This window comes from Opisthocomus hoazin, chromosome W (assembly GCF_030867145.1).
Source record: "Opisthocomus hoazin isolate bOpiHoa1 chromosome W, bOpiHoa1.hap1, whole genome shotgun sequence".
Taxonomy (NCBI): Eukaryota; Metazoa; Chordata; class Aves; order Opisthocomiformes; family Opisthocomidae; genus Opisthocomus; species Opisthocomus hoazin.
In genome coordinates this window covers 45,254,185-45,273,920 of record NC_134453.1, presented here as the reverse complement: position 1 = coordinate 45,273,920, position 19,736 = coordinate 45,254,185, and the positions used below count along the sequence as shown (strand labels likewise).

Below are 19,736 nucleotides of genomic sequence, written 5' to 3'. Positions count from 1 at the left end.
TTCAATTGCTAACTTACTGGTACCCAACTGCCAGCAGAAATAACTTCTTTACAGAGCTCTTTTGATTTTTGTGTTAATTCTGCAAGGCACACAAGAGACATCCATGTTTTTAGTTTCACTGTTTGTGATTCTTGAATCAAGGACATAAACCTAGCAGTTGTTCATTAAGCAACAGGTTAATGGGGCAAAAACAATTAAAAGGAAGCAAACAAACACCCATCATAGAAGCAATTAAACCTATAAAAGAAAATAAATTCCTTGTAACTACTGAAAACCTTTTGCAAAACGCAAATACATCGAACAGCCTCGAGGGCCCTATCAAGCAAAGGTGCATACCCGTGTGCGGGGCCCTCTATCACTTGCAATAGCTCCCCTTCCCCCCCGCCGCCCCGACTCCTTTTACCCTCGGGCATCTCCCGCCTTGCGCCCGACAGCCAGACGCTGCTGCCGGGCCACTCTACTCGACCTCCTTCTAAAGCGGAGGAAAGAAACGGCTTCACCTCCAGAACAGCCACGGTGTTTCAAGACCAGATAGTAATCCGGAGCCCGCGCCGAATCGGCTCCCTCTCTGATCGCCTCGCCTCGCCTCGCCTCGCCTCGCCGGGCCGACCCTAGGGCAGGGCGGGGGTTGTCGCCGCGGCACAAGCGGCCCGCACGGGCGCGGCGGGTCGCGCTGTCGGTACCTTTCAGAGCCAGCAAGTGCTCCTACTTGTGCTTGCTAACGTCCATAGCGTCAGCCTTCGTCACTACGGGAGGGCACACAGGCCAAAACGCTACCGGTAGCGAAAAACACGCAGCTAGGAAAGACAGAATAAATGCATATGCAAAACCCAGGCACGGCAAATACCTCTGAACCCGGAAACAGCTGTCCCAAGATGCAACTCGTCACCGTAACAGCACCAGCACGGCGGGCGAAACTACAAGCCCCAGAACGCATTGCCTCCCGCTTCCCCTCTCGCAGACGGGATGGACGAGTGCCCCGTGGGCGTTCCGAGGAGCCCCCTCGTCCTCCGTTGCGTGCTGGGATATGTAGTCCTTCATAAGCCACAGAGGTGGCTATGCCGCGCGGCACAACACCAAGTTAGGCGGGAGTGTTGATCTGCTTGAGCGTAGAAAGGCTCTACAGAGAGATCTGGACAGGCTGTGGTATCGGGCAGAAATGCTTAGGTCATAGTGACCTTGTTTAATTTAGGCCTGACTACTTTGTATAAACAATGCATGCCTTACTAACAATTGCGCCCTTGAAGAGGAGCTAACAGACTGATGAAAGGGGAACATCCAGCCCAGAAGGCGCCGAAAGCTGGATGACTGCCGAAGAAGCATAAAGTTAACAAAGATTGAGTGTAACTCGGAAAAAGGTAAAGGCGGCAGGGGGAGATCGCGACCACCGACTCAATTCAGAACCAAAAAGACTGCACCCCCCCAGCGTGTGAGCATGCGCAGTTAAGTAAGGAAAGAGTATACTTCTAAGATAAACGTGTAACGTGATGAACCAATCAGAATGTAATGAGTAATTTTGTTCTTTTCGTAAGAGCATATAGTCCTTGTGACTCTGCTAAGCAGTGTGCTAGCTTTGTGGAATTATCACCTAGCACCCATATCTGTGCAAATATGCAATAGAGACAATACCTCTGCTCTGTGTGTATATTGGCGTACTGCACACCGGGTAAACAATCCCACTTTTGTGACAACAAGCTTGCATGAATGTATGCTAACAGCATCGTCCTCCTAAACCTCTTTCATCTCCCATTCTCTCTCCTTTAAGATCCAAAGTACTTGTGAACAGCAGTTGAATCTCATCTTGCATGAGAGAGCAGGATCTCAAGTTGCAGTTCGCTGGTACTACCAGAACACAAGTAAATTGCTTATATTTTCCCAAGTTTTAACATACTCCCATTCTATTTAACTAAATCATAACATCAGCACACTGTAAGCGAAGTTTGACACTGCAAGGCATTCTTTACCCCTGCCGGCACTTCTACCATTGGCCATTTGGAAGATCTTTTCTTCTTCTTTTGTTTTGTTTTGTTTTTGTTGTTGTTGTTGTGGTCATTTCTTTGGAGGGGGTGAGGTAAGCATGCAGCAAAGGATGTATTGCTGAAGCCATACTGCTTGTAGCTGTGGAATTAACTGTCTTCTGGATCACTGCCCTAAGCTGGAGGAGTAGGAGAAGCCTCTAGGCTGTATTTTGACATATGGTATTGATGTGTCCACATATGGATGTGTCCAGCAACTCAAAGCTCTGTGGGTAGGATTGTAATGTAAATATGAGTTTGATGCTGTTCAACAGATGCAAGGCTGCCAGTTCAGTAACAAATGCTATTGCACAGGTATTAACAGTTAGGACGTAAAAATCAAAGACAAAACCAGAAAAGCAGATTATTTTAGGTGGGCCAGTTAAACAATGAAATAGGTAGATGCCAATGCTTAGAATTTAAGCTATGATACCTGAGTGGGACCTTGAATTTCTTAACAACAACAGGGATGCATTTGTTTTTGGAAGAAAATGAGGTGTGGTTGATCTTCTGTTTTCCGGCAGTACCTTAAAAATTGTTAAAATTCTTTGTATACATTCAGAAAGCCAAGGTAATAGTCGCTTTAAAATGCAGCATCTGTATGGGCAAAAGCAGAGTTTGAGTGGCTTTAGTCTACCAAGAATCTAGAAGTCTGAGCACAAAGCCACAGTGGAAACCCCTTTTATTATGTTTGCACAAAATCCTAGTGTATTCTCGACTAAAATGGGAGTAAGCTATTCAGGGGTAATTCAGGGTGAACAGAAGCTAGATGCACCTTTATAAAAAACAAAAATCCTCATTTTTCTTCTAATTCTGTTTAGTCCATGAATTTGAACATGTTTATCTTGAAAATCTACTGATTCGAAGATCCGGTAGGAAAAACCTAACAGTACAATGTATACTGTTCAGCAGGTATTCTTTATTGCGGCGCCGGGCACACGGGGGATTTCTCCTCCAAACGTGCGCGCCAGACACCCTGTTGCTTCAGGTTAAATACAATCACACATGTAAATATTCATTATATTTCTAGGAACTAATTAGCATATGTAAATATCTTTCACGCGTGTCTGTTAGCATCTTTGGGTGGTCTTCGGGGGTCCCAAGATGAAGGCCCATCCTCTTCATCACGCTGTTCACTGATTGACATTTGTTTCTGCGCAAACTCAGTTCCAGGATCACATACATCATGTCCTTCAGGTTGTTTGGCTCTACTCTTGTTGCTCTCTGGGTGCCTCCTTATCTCTGCAGCTTGGCGCATTTGCCCTCCCAAGGCCGAGCTGTCTGGAGTAGAATTATTTAGGAGTCTCTTTTATCCCACAGTTATCCCAATTATTTGCTGAGAACCAAGACCACTTTTATTTCACTTAATTATTTTGTCTAACGACTAAGTGATAGCGTGTGCCCATGTCCTTCCACTACATTCCTTAATGAGAAAACAGGGATTAGTGTAACAGTTACATCGTTAGATCACTATGCATGCAGAAATACAAGTTACAGTACTAAAGACTACTAAAAACTAGAAAATATTAAGGTTTTTTTGTTATAGTTTCACGTTTCTTACAATCCTCTCTATCATTCCCCCCTTTTCTTTAAGACTTTTGTTTCTTTTAGATGAAAAAGTCTTAGTAATCATCAGATCAATCCATTCTTACATTCCCAACATAATCGATTACAGCACTTGCAGCATTGAATCATTATGCAAGCCAAAACACATACACCTACTATCACAAGAGCTAGGAAAAACAGGTTCTTTTCTGACTACTTCCCATAATAGATTTGAAGGTATAACTATACGATTAGCTGGTGTTAAATACATCTTACCTTGTTCACTTGCTCCCAAATCTTTTACTAATTTCATATCTTCTTTTGAATATTTAAATTCCATTTCTGTATCTATGAGTTTACCGTCTGGTACCAGTGCCAAGGTTTTTACAGAATTTCTTTCTGCTGCCCTTTTTGCCTCTTGATCTGCTAGTTTATTTCCCAGTTCCTGTTCAGTGTTACCTTTTTGATGCTCTCTGCAATGCATTATTGCCACTTGTTCTGGTAGATTTATAGCTTCCAAAAGCTGTAAGATTTCTTTTGCATGCTTGATCTGTTTACCTTGAGCTGTAAGCAGTCCTCGTTCTTTCCACAATGCTCCATGAGCATGGACGACCCCAAAGGCGTATTTGGAGTCTGTCCAAATATTTATTTTCTTTCCTTTCGCCAATTCTAAGGCTCTGGTTAAAGCGATTATCTCTGCCTTTTGAGCAGACGTACCTGCAGGTAAAGGTTCTGCCTCGATTACCTTGTGTGCGGTGGTTACTGCATACCCTGCTTTACGAGCTCCGTCTTTTATGAAGCTGCTTCCATCCGTGAACCAGGAGTCCTCTGCACTTTCCAACGGTTCCTCCTTTAAATCAGGTCTGCTGGAATAGACTGTTTCAATAGTCTCCAAGCAGTCGTGTGTTAGAGGTTCCATAGTGGCGGAATCTTTACTAAGAAAAGATGCTGGATTTACAATGTTAGCTGTCACAATATTAACATCATCTTGTTCCACCAAAATAGCCTGGTACTTTAGGAATCGGGATGGTGAGAGCCAATGGCCCCCGTTTTGTTCCAACACTGCAGAAACTGTATGTGAGACTATGACTGTCATTTTCTGGCCCATAGTGAACTTACGAGCTTCTTGAATGTTAAGGACAACTGCTGCAACAGCTCGCAGACACCCAGGCCATCCTTTGCTTACCTCATCCAATTGCTTGGAGAAATATGCCGCTGCTCTCTTGTGCGGCCCCAGCTGTTGAGCGAGCACTCCCAGGGCAATGCCTTGTCTCTCGTGAGAAAATAGCCAAAAGGGTTTTAGAACATTTGGAAGTCCAAGAGCCGGGGCTCTCATAAGTTCCCTTTTTAATTGTTCAAAAGCCCTTTTTGCATCTCCGGTGCAAATCAGGTATCTGGCATTATTTTTCAACAGTTCATACAAGGGTTTTACCATTAGTCCATAATTATATATCCATAGTCTACACCATCCTGTCATTCCTAAAAAGGTTCTTAATTCTTTTACCGTTTGTGGTTCTGGAGTCCAGCAGATTGCTTCTTTCCTCTCTCTTCCCAGTTCTCGTTGTCCTCTTGAGATTTTGAGTCCAAGGTAAGTCACTTGTTGTTGAATCATCTGAGCTTTCTGTTGAGAAACTCGATAACCATTAAGTCCCAGAAAACTGAGAAGACTCACTGTCCATTTTTTGCAATCCCCCTCTGTTTCTGCAGCGATGAGGAGATCATCGACATATTGTAACAAAGTCCCCTTTTGTGTCGGAGGATTCCATTTTTCGAGATCCCGAGCTAGCTGATTTCCAAAGATGGTAGGGCTATTTTTGAAACCTTGGGGTAACACTGTCCAGCTTAACTGGGTTTTTCGTCCAGAATCTGGATTTTCCCATTCAAAAGCGAATAGGTTCTGACTGTTTGAGGCCAGAGGTAAACAGAAAAAGGCATCTTTTAGATCCAGTACGGTAAACCATCCCTGGCTATCTTCCAGTTTATTCAACAAGGTATAGGGATTAGCTACTACTGGGTAGAGATCTTCCACGATTTTATTAATTGCCCTCAAATCTTGTACTAACCTGTAACTTTTCCCATCCGACTTCTTCACTGGCAAAATGGGGGTGTTATATTCAGATTCACATTCTATTAACAATCCAAAATTTGTAAAACTATCAATTATTTTCTTAATTCCTCTTCGGTCTTCTAGCTTAAGGGGGTATTGTTTGATCTTAACTGGTTGAGCTCCAGGCTTCAATTTTATCTCTATTGGATCTGCATTTTTGGCTCTGCCTGAGGTTCCCGAAGCCCCTACCCCTGGATACACTTGGTCTAGTATATCCTGAGGTATTTCTCCTTTTTCTATAATTTGAATCAATGCCAGGCTCAGAATTTCGGTTAATTTAGTATCCTCAATTTCAAATTCTATTTGTCCCTTTCTGAAAATTATTGTGGCATTCAGTTGCTCCAATAGGTCTCGTCCTAGAAGGGACTTAGGGGCCCCAGGCATGTACAAAAATCTGTGTATTCCAATGTGCTTACCTAATTTGTACTTTATGGTTTTAGAAAATACGCCTTTTCCGATTGGCCTGTAGCGCCCACAACGGTTATAAAATCCTTATCCAAAGGCATCAGTTGTTGATTTAAAACAGAAAACAACGCACCAGTGTCTACCAAAAATTCCACATTCCGTTTCCCTAGCTTTATATTAACCAGTGGATCCGCTAGGGTGGATTCCCCAGGTCCCCGTCATTCAGTATCCTGTAGGTCAGCAACTATTCTGGGGCAGGGTGCCTTTCTCTTCTGTGGACATTCCCTCTGCCAATGTCCGAATCCCTTACAACGAGCGCACTGATTGCTTTTTAGTCTCCTTTGATCGTAATTCCTCTTATTGTTCTCATCCCTGTTACGATACACTTGCCACGCCTCTTCCACTAGTTTCTCTAAATTCCTTACATCTGGTTCTTTAAGTTTCTGCAGCTTCTTTCTAATATCATTATCAGCCTGTCCTATAAATAGAGATACCAGCTGCTGTCTAGCTGCATCTGATGCTGGATCTATGGTAGTGTATTTCCGCACTGCTGTTCGTAATCTATCCAAGAATTCTGTCGGGGTCTCTGTCGGACCTTGTTTTACTTCATATAAGGCTGACCAGTTTACTGCTTTCGGGATCCCGTGTTCCAGCCCACACTGAATCCAAATACGGTATTACTGTAACAGTCGATACTGGGTTTGATCATTAGGGTCCCACCCCAGGTCTCTGAGTGGAACATGTTGTTCCTCGGTCCCTTGTAAAGTACCTGCACTAATTTGTGCCCTCACATGATCCCTTGCTGTTTTTAACACAATTCCTTTCTCAGTCTCTGTCATTGCCTCCAACATCAAATCCACATCTTTCCAATCCGGATCCAAATTCTTAACTATCCATTCAAATTTCTTGGCTACCCCGCTAGGATCTTCCCTATATTCCTTTACAGTTTCTCTCCATTTGTCTATATCTTCCATTTGGAAGGGTGTTCTTATCAGGGTCGGCCCCCCCCGGCCCCATCGCCTGTCTTAAAGGGGCTTGGATGATGGGTCCCACCTTACTACGAGTTCGAGCAGTGATGGGACCTGATCCGCTAGATGGCGTTCCGCCCTCATCAGAGGACTCGTCCCTGTCTGCGCGGGCGGGGGTTCCCGCAGCCGACCCAGCATCGGGGGGGGGGGGGTGGGGGGGGGGGGGGTGGTGACAAAAAATCCTCCATACGCTCCTCCAATTTCTTCTGATTCCCTTTTATTTTTAGACACCTTTGCCCTATGCTGCACGCAGAACAACACCGCTTATGTTTTCCCGGCTCTTACTTTCTATCCCTTTCTAATGCCAACACAAGGGGATCCTGCGGGGCTAGATTTATACCACTTTCTTTTTGCCACTCGGGGTGATTTCGCAAAGTGAAAAACATATCGTCATATGAGACCTCATCCCGTTTTCCTTCTCAAGAACAACATTAGCTATAGCAAAGTATTATAATCCAGGGTCCCATTCTCAGGCCACTTTGCCTCCTCATCTAACTTGTACAACGGCCACCATTGATTACAATACTTAACTAACGTCCTTTTATTCACACTACCTCCCGGGGGTCCCCCTATCTCCTTCCAATGATGCAAAATACAGCCCAAGGGGCTCTTCTTCAGAATCTCTTTGCTCTGTGAAGTTCCCATTATGCAGCACGTCCACCTCTTTGTTCCCCAATCAATGTACAGCAAACCCTAACAAACCAACCTAAACAAATCCTTCTAACGCCGATAGCTCTAATTACTTAACCAAAATTCTATACTTGAAGCTACGAGAAATAGTTACTGAACCGCGATTTTACACCGGAACTTTGTATGACACTTATAACAAATACAACATACTATTATGATTATCACTAGTAGTATTCCGTCGATAACAACAATGGGACAATTACTTTAAAATAAACATTCACTATTTTCTTACGCTTCGTTTCTCACAGGCTGCTTCCCTCGCGGGAGAACAGAACCGCAGGTCAAAACTCCACACTCACACTTGTTTATATGTCTCATTCACACAGAGGCCACACACACAGTCACACAACATTAACCCGGAGTTACTGCAGTCAAGACTGCGTCCAGTGGGGACTCAAACCCCTACAGTGGGGACTTGAACCCCTGTATACCTCTAAGGCGCTAGCAGCCCAGTATACTCTTCTTGCGTAATTAAATTACGACTTAGGGGACTCGAACCCCGTTAGTAGTAAAGAGTAGGTACTTGTCTGTTCCCGCGGTGATCCAGATAAGGTGAGGAGCCCCTTCGGGAAAAGGCTCCCAAGGGCCCAAGGGGGTCCTGTTCTTACCGGGTCCCGCAGCCGAACAGAGAGAGTCCCATCTGGGGTGCCAAATTGATTCGAAGATCCGATAGGAAAAACCTAACAGTACAATGTATACTGTTCAGCAGGTATTCTTTATTGTGGCGCCGGGCACACGGGGGATTTCTCCTCCAAACGTGCACGCCAGACACCCTGTTGCTTCAGGTTAAATATAATCACACATGTAAATATTCATTATATTTCTAGGAACTAATTAGCATATGTAAATATCTTTCACGCGTGTCTGTTAGCATCTTTGGGTGGTCTTCGGGGGTCCCAAGATGAAGGCCCATCCTCTTCATCACGCTGTTCACTGATTGACATTTGTTTCTGCGCAAACTCAGTTCCAGGATCACATACATCATGTCCTTCAGGTTGTTTGGCTCTACTCTTGTTGCTCTCTGGGTGCCTCCTTATCTCTGCAGCTTGGCGCATTTGCCCTCCCAAGGCCGAGCTGTCTGGAGTAGAATTATTTAGGAGTCTCTTTTATCCCACAGTTATCCCAATTATTTGCTGAGAACCAAGACCACTTTTATTTCACTTAATTATTTTGTCTAACGACTAAGTGATAGCGTGTGCCCATGTCCTTCCACTACATTCCTTAATGAGAAAACAGGGATTAGTGTAACAGTTACATCGTTAGATCACTATGTAACCCATGGCCTTGCTGGACTTGTCAAATGCAAGACGAAAGACAAACAGACTGAGGCATCAAGAGCCAAAGAGGCAACAAAGGAAGTAAATAACTGGTGCTTATCTTATCAGACAAAAGTAAAGGGGGATAGCCCTTCACTGTAAACCAAGTGATCTGTGGGGCACTGCGGAGGCTGCGCAGCCAGAGATTGCTTCAGAGATTGCTTTGGATAAAGCACAGATGGCCCCCAGAATCACATACCAAGATGCCCGCTCCGAAGGCGTGTCACACTGCTGAGTCCCGCTTCTGACGACACGACATTCCATGCCAAGAGCCAATCGATACACAATAATTGACTTAGTCCCACCTCGCAAAAAGATTTCCAAACATGTAAAAGTTGGCACTTGAAAACTCTCTTTGGGAGGAGGAGCCAAGCGAGAACTTCACCTGACGGACGGGTTGACGGGCCTGAACCTCTCTTCCCCCCCCAAGAAGGGACGCCTTTTTGGTAAGAGTCGCGCCTCTGACTTTGTCAGACGTATCCCCGGGAACACATTGTTAACTAAAGCGCTAAACTATTACTTTGAGCTCAGCTTTTGTAGACAGTGCATTTATCAACGGCAATTCCCAATCTGTGATACCTGTCGCTTGAATAAATTACCTATTGTTTCAACTTTGCGAAACTGTTTCAGTGAAAGTCCTTGGAAGGGCTCTGACAGGCAAGTTGAATATGAGACTCCCCTTACCCCCCCCCCCCCCTTTAACACGACAGTAAAAAAATTGGCGTAGTCGGCAGGATTGCCATGAATAAACTGCTACAAAAATATAAGTGTGCACCTTCACAAGCAGGAATTGAATGGGCCCAGAAATTCTGGAAAGATGAGGATAAAGTGGTAGAACGTATGAAACAATGTTTAAGTGAGCAGAAGATCAAAGGCACTAAAGGCAAAAAAATTTATTTGTGCTGTATTAGGGGCTTGCCTATCTTGCACGCAGAAAGAAATTAAAGAGTCCCTACCACCTGAAAAAATTGCAGATGTAGAATATGCTGCACTAAAATCATAAAATGAAGTGTTAGAAACTTCACTGACTTTTGAAAAGGAAAGTCAAAATAAATTGGAGACACAAATTGACACCCTAAAAGGTGAAATCGGTTACCTTAAATCGCAATTGTTTTGGGCCAATAGGCAAGAAAAACATTTAGAAGAAAAATTAAATCTCTCATTAAACCCAATACCGTGCCCGGTCTCAGCTAAACAAGTCCGCAAATTAACACAGTATGCGGATCCCGAGACATGGGATGGAGACATCTGGGACAGTGATGATAATGATGAACTGGAGGAAAATTCTGATTATGATTTGGCCCCAGAACCTATACCTCTTCGACCATTGATTAAAACAGAAACCACCGATGAGGGTGGAGAACAGGCTCGTACTACTGTACGAACCATTCCATGGTCTCCTGCTGAATTGGCAAAATTGCAGGGAAAATATTCCAGGCGTCCGGAGGAATCCAAGACGGAATATGTATGTCGAGCCTCCCTTACAGGAGGAGACCGAATCCTCTTAAATGAGGAAGAAGCGGGAGGCTACTGGGGTCCTGGAGTATTTCTAACTACCACTCCAGGTAATCATAATTACTCATTAACTATGCGAGCTGCTTATTGGGCTGGTGGCATAGACCCTCGTGACAGAGGAGAACCTCCTGTTATAAAAACCTCAGGGTTCTCTGATTTGGTGACATCTGTGCAAAAGGCTGCCTTCATACAAGCAATGCATGAGCGGGATGTGTTAAGAAGATCCCCAATGTTAGCCCCTATAGATCCGGCAAGATTAACTCCACTGATCCGAGGCCTCCCAGACAGTTTAAAAACATATGTGGCCAATATACAAGATCGACTTCAAGTCGCTCGCCCCAGACAAGGCCGACGCCCACGTCGAGGGCAAGATCAGGATCAGGACCAAGATCAAAATCAAGTAATCACTTGGAGTGAATTTGTACAGGATATAGTAAACTACGGGCGCAGGATGGGATGGATCAGATCCTCACAGTTATCTGATCCGCCACCTCGGTGACTTCGCCAGATTCACAGCCCTAAGGCTAAGCCCGAATGCAAATTAAAATTTGATACAGAGCGTAACGAGCTCTGGCGTAAAGCTCGAGCTATTGGGGTGCCACGGCATCTATTGATTGGTATATCCACGACTGACCTAAAAATTCTTGTACAGTCGTTAAGCCATAAGCTTAATTCAACAAAGACAGGTCAGCCGGCAGTATACAAAGCAACTCCTGTTAACACTGCATGCTCCGCCCCACAGCAGGAGCTAATTGATCTAACAGACCCTCAGGCAAAAAACGCATATCCGCGGGGAGGGCTGTGAGCCTCCTTCCTCGGCGGGTACTAGCTATACAGTGGCTCTCCGATACACCTCCCGAACCTGTCATTGCCATCCCGGTGGGACCAAAGAAGGTTTTTGTAAATTTTCTCATTGATACGGGTGCTCAAATTTTGGTAATCACCAAGGAGACTGCAACATGCTTAAATGTAAAACCTGGTCGCCGTAAAGTAAAAGTTACAGGCATTGATGGAGTCATAAGGAAATGCCCTACAGCAAAAATTACCCTGTGGCTCCCGGGTGAACAAAGATTAACCTGCACTGAAGTATTGGTCGGTGCTGCTAACACTAATATTTTGGGATTTGATTTGTTGTATGGCAGAGTGTGGAAACTCCCTGATGGTTCAGTTTGGAGTTTCGCTGGGCAAGAAATTAAACAGAATGAGCCTAAAAAAATTAATTTATTAGAAATGTCCATATCTTTACCACCATCAAAAATTGCAAACACAAAACAGTACACCTTACCAGCAGCTGTGCAATCGAGTATTGACGGGGTGGTAAGAGACTTAGAAAACCGAGGCATCATCACTCGTACACACCCTATAATTCCCCTGTCTGGCCAGTAAAAAAACCAAACAGACAGTGGAGACTCACAATTGATTACAGGCGATTAAATGCCAACACTACACCTTTAACTGCAGCTGTACCGAGCATTGCAGAATTGGTAACTCAGATACAGGGAGCATCTCACACATGGATGGCAACTTTAGATGTGAAAGATATGTTTTTTATGGTTCCACTCCAGGAACATGATAAGGCCCAATTTGCTTTTACCTGGAAAGGGATACCATACACCTTTAACAGGCTGCCTCAGGGATGTAAACATTCCCCCACCATTGCTCACAATGCTTTAGCTAAAACACTGAGTGGAATTCCTATTCCATCAGGCGTTACTATATATCAATATATAGATGATCTTTTGATTGGAGGGGAACAATTTGACACTGTTAAACAGGCTATGGAGGATGTGACATTGCAATTAACAACCTTGGGTCTGGAAATTCCCCCATCCAAGTGTCAGGGACCAGCACAGGAAGTTCAATTCCTAGGGGTCTGGTGGATCAAAGGAGCCTTATCTATGCCTCCTGACGCACTGGAGAAAATAGAACAGGGACAGGATCCCTCTAATGTTAAGGAATTGCAACAAGTTTTAGGAACTTTAGTATACTGGCATAAACATGTCCCTGGATTTTCTATCATTGCTCGACCCCTTTACAATTTACTGCTGATGCCGTGAAAAGCCGGAATTGAAGACTCAATAGTCGGCAGACTATTAAGCAGGTATTCTGTATTGCGGCGCCGGGCACATGGGGGATCTCTCCTCCAAACGTGTGCACCGAAGAGACACAGTTACTAGGTATTTATGCTATGTTAACATACATATTCATTACATTTCCAAGAAATGTTTATCATTGTAATGGCTTTTCCGAGAATTCATTAATATATGGTAATGTCTGTCCAACATGTTTGTTTGGCGTCTCTTGGCAGGGGTCTTCAGATTATCCTGCAGCCTCCTTATCTCTGTAGTTTGCATACCTGTTCTCCCAAGGCCCAGGCGCCTAAAGGGATTATTCAGGAGTCCCTTGTCTTGCAACCGTCCCAGTTATTCACAAAGAACCAAGACTTGTTTCTGACCACCTGAAGTGATAACATCCCCTACATGTTACATTTGTTACATTTACAGTTATCAATCCCTCCTTTTCTTTTGAGGATTTGTAGCTAGAAAGCTATGAATCCTCACTATTCTATTTTGTAGGTATTATTTTCAAATAATACTATTTGGTGCCTAATCTTTTTCCTTTTTCCAATCACTGTGTGTCTCAACTGAATCCTGACAACACCAAAGGAGACATTTGAGAGACATGCAAACAAGTATTCCTAAAACGACCAGTGTGATCATTCCCATGAACAATTGTTTCAACCACTCTAAACTGGGGAGCCAAGAGGTTAAATTTTGTTCCCCTACTTACAAGTGGGTTGTCTTCCCGTTTGGCTCGTCTCCATGATGTTCTTAATATGCCTTTAGGTATTTGGGACTGATTATATATTCGGTCCTGGCTGACTAGATGACCTATGGTACACATTCCCTTCCAACCCGCAGGGAGCTGCTTTCTGCTAATGCCATCACCACATAGCCACCAATACCCGTCGGGTATATTTACAGGGCCCGTCAGTGGCTGTGAGATTAGCTCCGTAAAATGTTTCGCAGTTTACCCAGCCAATTGGTACATTCCTAAAATAATCCCTGTTCAAGGGGCTATAGGTTTCTAATTGGGTTTTGTCACGCCTGTCCCTTTCAAATCCCAAGTTCCTACTTCTACTGTAGTTTTGTTGATCAAATATTCCACCCATCCCTGCAAGTACAATTTTTGTGTGTGTGGAAGGGGGTCAGCACGAACAAGTGTTGGATCTTGCTTTCCATAGGCAGCTATTATTGCTGACCAATATCTGGGATTGTCACAATTCCCATGAGTGGATCCTACCCCATATAAAGGGAGTCTCATGTCACCTTTTGGTAAGGCAGTACAAATCCAACAATCAAATCTTGGTCCAGTTATGTAGTTCGAGTTGTCGTGATCGCAGTATACTAAAAAGCCTAGGTTTAACAAAGTTACCGCCGCAATCATTGTTTCAAACCGCCAGCCTTTTCGACCATCCATCCTGGTTTAGGAGCCTTCTTCATTCGAGAATAGTGGATCCAGGCCGGTTGTTCTTTAATCTTGATTGCAGTGAAGGTGGTCAGCAATACCTGGTAAGGTCCATTCCACTTCTCTCTCAGTGGATCACCTGAAAAATTCTCTTAACATAAACCCAAACCCAAGCTCCAGGGCTAAATGGATGGATCGAGTGATCTACCCCTTTAGCCCTGGTACCCAAAACATTTTTACTAATCCTTTCTAATTGTTTTCCTAAGGATATAACACAATTCTATAGGTACTGATTTCCCAACTGGTTCAAATCTTCCCCCTGATATTTAGCCTGATATGGTCTCCCATATAGTGTCTCAAAAGGGCTCAAATTTTCTTTGGCCCTAGGTTTTACACGTATCCGAAGTAGTGCAATAGGCAATGCTTGGTACCAATATAGATTCGCTTCTTGGCATATTTTTGCATCTTTTCTACTTGCCCACTGGCTTGTGGTCTGTAGGGCGCATGTAACTGCCAATTGATTCCTAACAGTTTGCTGACCTGTTGCACTACTTCTGCACAAAATTGTGTCCCCCTATCTGAGGAGGTAATTATCGGTACCCCAAATCGACGTATTATTTCATTTAATAATACCTTAGTTACTTCCCTTGCTTTATTCGTTCTACAAGGGGAATGCTTCTGGCCAACCTGAAAAGGTACCCGTAAGTACTAATAAGTACCTGTACCCTCCTTTTCTTGGAAGTTCGGAGAAATCAATTTGCCAATGTTGTTCCGGTATACTTCCCTTCCCAATACTTCCTAATTGTACCCGGTTACCTGTATTGGGGTTATTTTTAAACATGTTTCACACTGTTGGGTTACTTGTCAGACTGTAGTATACAAGTTGTTCCCTATTAATTTCTGATTTAAAAATTTATACAGGGAGTCCGCTCCCCAGTGTGTCCTATTGTGTTCTTCTTTAACCACCCCCCATATCTGTTTAGCAGGGATTATAATTCTGCCATCACTTCAGTAGTCCCACCCCTGGGATGGAATTTGTCCTCCTAATTCCCCTATTAATGCTTCATCAGCTTTAGAATACTCAACATTTTCTTGGTCACTCAGGTTTCTATTTCTGTTATCTGGAATTAAGGCTAAAATCTCTTGCATTCTTTCTGCTGCCTGTTTAGCTTCATAGTCAGCCAACCTGTTACCTCTTTCCTGGTCAGTGTTACCCTTCAGGTGTCCTTGGCAGTGCGTGATGGCAACTTTTGCTGGTAGTTGAACAGCTTCTAATAGTCGAAGGATTTCCTCAGCATATATAATGTGCTTCCCTTGAGCAGTTAGTAGTCCTCGCTCCTTCCAAATTGTCCCATGAGTGTGGACAACTCCAAAGGCATATTTGGAATCTGTCCATATATTTATCTTTTTCCTTTTGTTAACTCCAGAGCCCTAGTTAGGGCAATAGTTTCAGCCTTTTGAGCTGATGTTCCAGCAGGTAGTGATTGAGACTAAACTACTTCGTCTGCTGTTGTCACCGCATACCTGGCCTTTCAAATACCTTGTCCGACAATGCTGCTTCCATCCGTGAACCAGGAGTCCTGTGCATCTTCCAGGGGTTGCTCTTTCAAATCTGGTCTGCTGGAGTACACAGTCTCTATGGTTTCTAAGCAGTCATGTACCGATGGTTCAGAGATTGATCCGCTGAGAAAAGAAGCTGGGTTCGTAATATTAGTTACTACAATATTAATATTCTCTGATTCAATTAGAATGGCCTGGTATCGTGGAAATTGGGATGGGGAAAGCCAGTAGTTCCCTTTTTGTTGCAGTACAGCTGATACTCTGTGTGAGATCGGTACTGTGATCTTTTGGTCCAAGGTGAATTTTCGGGCTTCCTGAATAGTCAAGACCACCGCCGCCACAGCTTGCAGACATCCTGGCCATCCTTTGCTTACTCCATCCAGCTGTTTAGCAAAATAGGCCACAGCTCTTTTCTAGGGTCCCAGCTGTTGAGCTGGAATCCCCATAGCTATGCCTTGTCTCTCATAAGAAAACAGCCAGAAGGGTTTGGTAACATCAGGCAGGCCCAGAGCCGGGGCCTTCATTAGATTTTTCTTAAGTGTCTGAAATGCGTTTTGAACTTCTTTGGACCAGATCAATCGGGTGGGGTTGTTTTTCAAAAGTTCACATAAGGGTCTCACTATTATTCCGTAATTATAAATCCATAACCAGCACCAACCTGTCATTCCCAGAAAGGTCCTGAGCCCTTTTACCGTCTGAGGGAGGGGAGTCCTGCAGATGGCTTCATTCTGTTCCGTTCCAGACAACTTGCATCCAAGGTAGGTTACCCGTTGCCACACCATCTGAGTTTTCTGTTGAGAGACTTGATACCCATTTAATCTCAAAAAGTTTAACAAACTGATAGTCCACTGTATACAGTCGGGTTTTGTTTCAGTTGCATCTACATACTGTAAAAGGGTTCCATCTCTGGAGGGAGGGTTCCATGCTTCAAGTTCTCATGCTAGTTGATTTCTAAAGATTGTTGGGCTGTTCTTAAAACCTTGGGGTAACACTGTCCAGGCAAGCTGGGTTTTTCTACCCGTGGTAGGATTTTCCCACTCAAATGCAAATAAATTCTGACTTTCTTTGGCTAAAGGCAGACAGAAGAATGCATCATTTAAATCCAATACCGTAAACCATACTTGCTACCACAGGGTGTATGCCCCTAACAATCTTATTCACTTCTCTTAAATCCTGTACTACCCAATAAGTTCCACCTTTTTTTGTTTTTTTTTTTTACTGGTAACACAGGAGTATTGTATTCTGATTCACACTCCACTAGTAGTCCATACTGTAAAAAGTTACCTTGTTTCCCCCTCTTTTTCATTTCGTTTTTCTGTTGCTTAACTTCTAAGAACTTTGCTTTTTTTTTTTTTTCTTCATTTAGAGCAGCAGCTAGCAAAGCAGCTTGTAACTTGATACCTTTCTGTTCTAATCACTTTACACAAGCCTTTGTAAAATCCAGAGGGGGTTTCCTTTTTTTTTTTTTTTCTCTTTTCAATACCGCATTAAAATTTTCGTCTCCTGTACTTTTTAATTGTCCACAAAACCGCATCAATTCTAACAACATATCATAATTCAATTGTTTCCTTGTGAGGGGATCACCTCCCTCCGAAGCTCATGTTACAATAAAATAACTTCTCAACTTCTCCACCAATCGGTTAACACAACACACACACACACACACACAACCTAGAAGCGATCTTTTAAAATCCTTCTGTTTACAAACTGTATCACCCAAGTACAACAATAAATACAGGCAAACTACTTCAGTTAACATGTTTATATACATAGAGCTCTTTCAAAACAATATATACAGTATATTGAATACATACCCCAAAACCAGAGTCCCTAAATGATCGATCAATGCCAAATAACTAGAGAACTTGTAACCCCACAATATATACCAACTTGTAAGTATTTTAAAACCAGTCCCCAAATTCCCAATTCAATTCTTAAATCATGCCTATTTTCTTTAAGCAAACCAAACCCCATACATTATTAAGATGTTTTCGAGTGAGGGGTCTCCCCCTACTTTTCCCAATGTTGCCATCTAGATCCTGGGAGAGACTCTCAAAATCTCCCCCACGGGAAGACCCTGCACTGATACTTAAGAAATCATAAACCACGTCCCCGATGAATCAGAGTTCAAATACAACAGTCCCAAGTCAAAAACCGGAAATCAGCAGAAAGTGCCAAACGTACAAGGAGGTTTTTTTTTCCTTCTTTTTTTTCCTCTTTTTTTTTTTTTTGTTTGACTTATTTGTTTTTCACACAGAGGCTTCATACACAGTCACACAAGCTTTCCAATGTGCTAGAGTACATCCTAAGGGGCTTTTCTTTAAAATACCAATGCTTTGCTGTCCCCCATTTTACTTTGTTGATTCTGTACTTCTTAACAATTTTAACCTGTCGTCCCCTTCTGTCCCGCTCTAACCACGTTCCAAAAATGTCACGATTAATATTCTGGTCACGAGAAAAGAGGTTCACCGTGCAAGGTGGTTTTTTTTGGTTGGTTTTTTTTTTTGGTTTTACGATGCCTGATGGGTATGTTAACAAGCCAGTATCCGAGATATCCGATATCCGAGTTCAATACCAACAAATCCATATCGCCAGAAGTACAACTTAAGCGGGTTTCCTAAGCGTACCATACCGAATGTACGTTATTACAGAAGTACAAAGCACAACCCGTGCTTGCACCAACGCACAACTACGAAAAGCACGTTATTACAGAAGTGCAAAGCTTAACCCGTGCCTGCACCAACGCACAACTAACTACCAAAAGCACGTTATTACAGAAGTGCAGAGCTTAACCCGTGCATGTACCAACGTACCAAGACGTACACCCTCAGGCACTAGTAGCCTGGTATACAGCGCTCAGCGTAGGACGTCTCCTACGACTTATGAGAACTCTCCAAATGACCGGTCTCACATACCAAAACAGAGAAAGAAAGGAAAAAAAGAATACCTTTACTTGTTTAGATGGTCCTTGTCTGCTCCCGCAGTGATCCGAGTGAGGCGAGGAGTCCCTCCGGGAAATCCCGGGGGTACCCTAGGGAGTCCTGTTCTCAGCAGGTCCTGCAGCCGAGCAGAGCGGGTCCCACCTGGGTCGCCAGAAATGATGCTGTGAAAAGCCGGAATTGAAGACTCAATAGTCGGCAGACTATTAAGCAGGTATTCTGTATTGCGGCGCCGGGCACACGGGGGATCTCTCCTCCAAACGTGTGCACCGAAGAGACACAGTTACTAGGTATTTATGCTATGTTAACATACATATTCATTACATTTCCAAGAAATGTTTATCATTGTAATGGCTTTTCCGAGAATTCATTAATATGTGGTAATCTCCGTCCAACATGTTTGTTTGGCGTCTCTCGGCAGGGGTCTTCAGATTATCCTGCAGCCTCCTTATCTCTGTAGTTTGCATACCTGTTCTCCCAAGGCCCAGGCGCCTAAAGGGATTATTCAGGAGTCCCTTGTCTTGCAACCGTCCCAATTATTCACAAAGAACCAAGACTTGTTTCTGACCACCTGAAGTGATAACATCCCCTACATGTTACATTTGTTACATTTACAGTTATCACTGCGAAAAAAGAAATCATGGGAGTGGACAAATCAACATTCTAATGCCCTGGAGACACTGGTAAAAGAATTGAGACTATTTCAGCAGCTAGGTCCTGTACATCCCTCTGATCCAATTCATGTGGAATGGGGATTTAGTGAACACGGTTCTCACTGTAATGTTTGGCAAAGAGGACCTGAAGGGCCTGAGCGTCCACTTGAGTTCAGTTCAAAGTCCTTTAATGATACTGAATCGCGATACTCAGACCTGGAAAAGGGACTATTGTCTTTGGTACGAGCTGTAAAGCGAGTGGAACAAATAAGAAAAAAACAGAGTGTAATCATTCGAGGACCTTTCCGCCTCCTAGACACGATTTGTAAAGGGACGGTGCTGCCTGCTGGCATTGCCCAAAAGCCCACAGTCCGTAAGTGGTATGCATATCTGGAAAGCATCCATGACATTATGCCTATTACAGAGGGCAGCACTAAAGTGTCTAAACTGCAAAAAGATATAGACAGTACTTCACTGTTCCAAACTCCTCCAAGC

General features: G+C 43.6%; 1 long non-coding RNA gene across 1 annotated transcript; it reads left to right on the top strand.

Annotated features, from left to right (window-relative positions):
- Nucleotides 1–1,058: 1,058 nt before the first annotated feature.
- Nucleotides 1,059–19,310, top strand: LOC142365625 (uncharacterized). Its single transcript, XR_012766511.1, has 3 exons — nt 1,059–1,358; nt 16,321–16,407; nt 18,704–19,310. It is a non-coding gene; the product is annotated as an uncharacterized LOC142365625 (long non-coding RNA).
- The last annotated feature ends 426 nt before the right edge of the window (nt 19,311–19,736 follow it).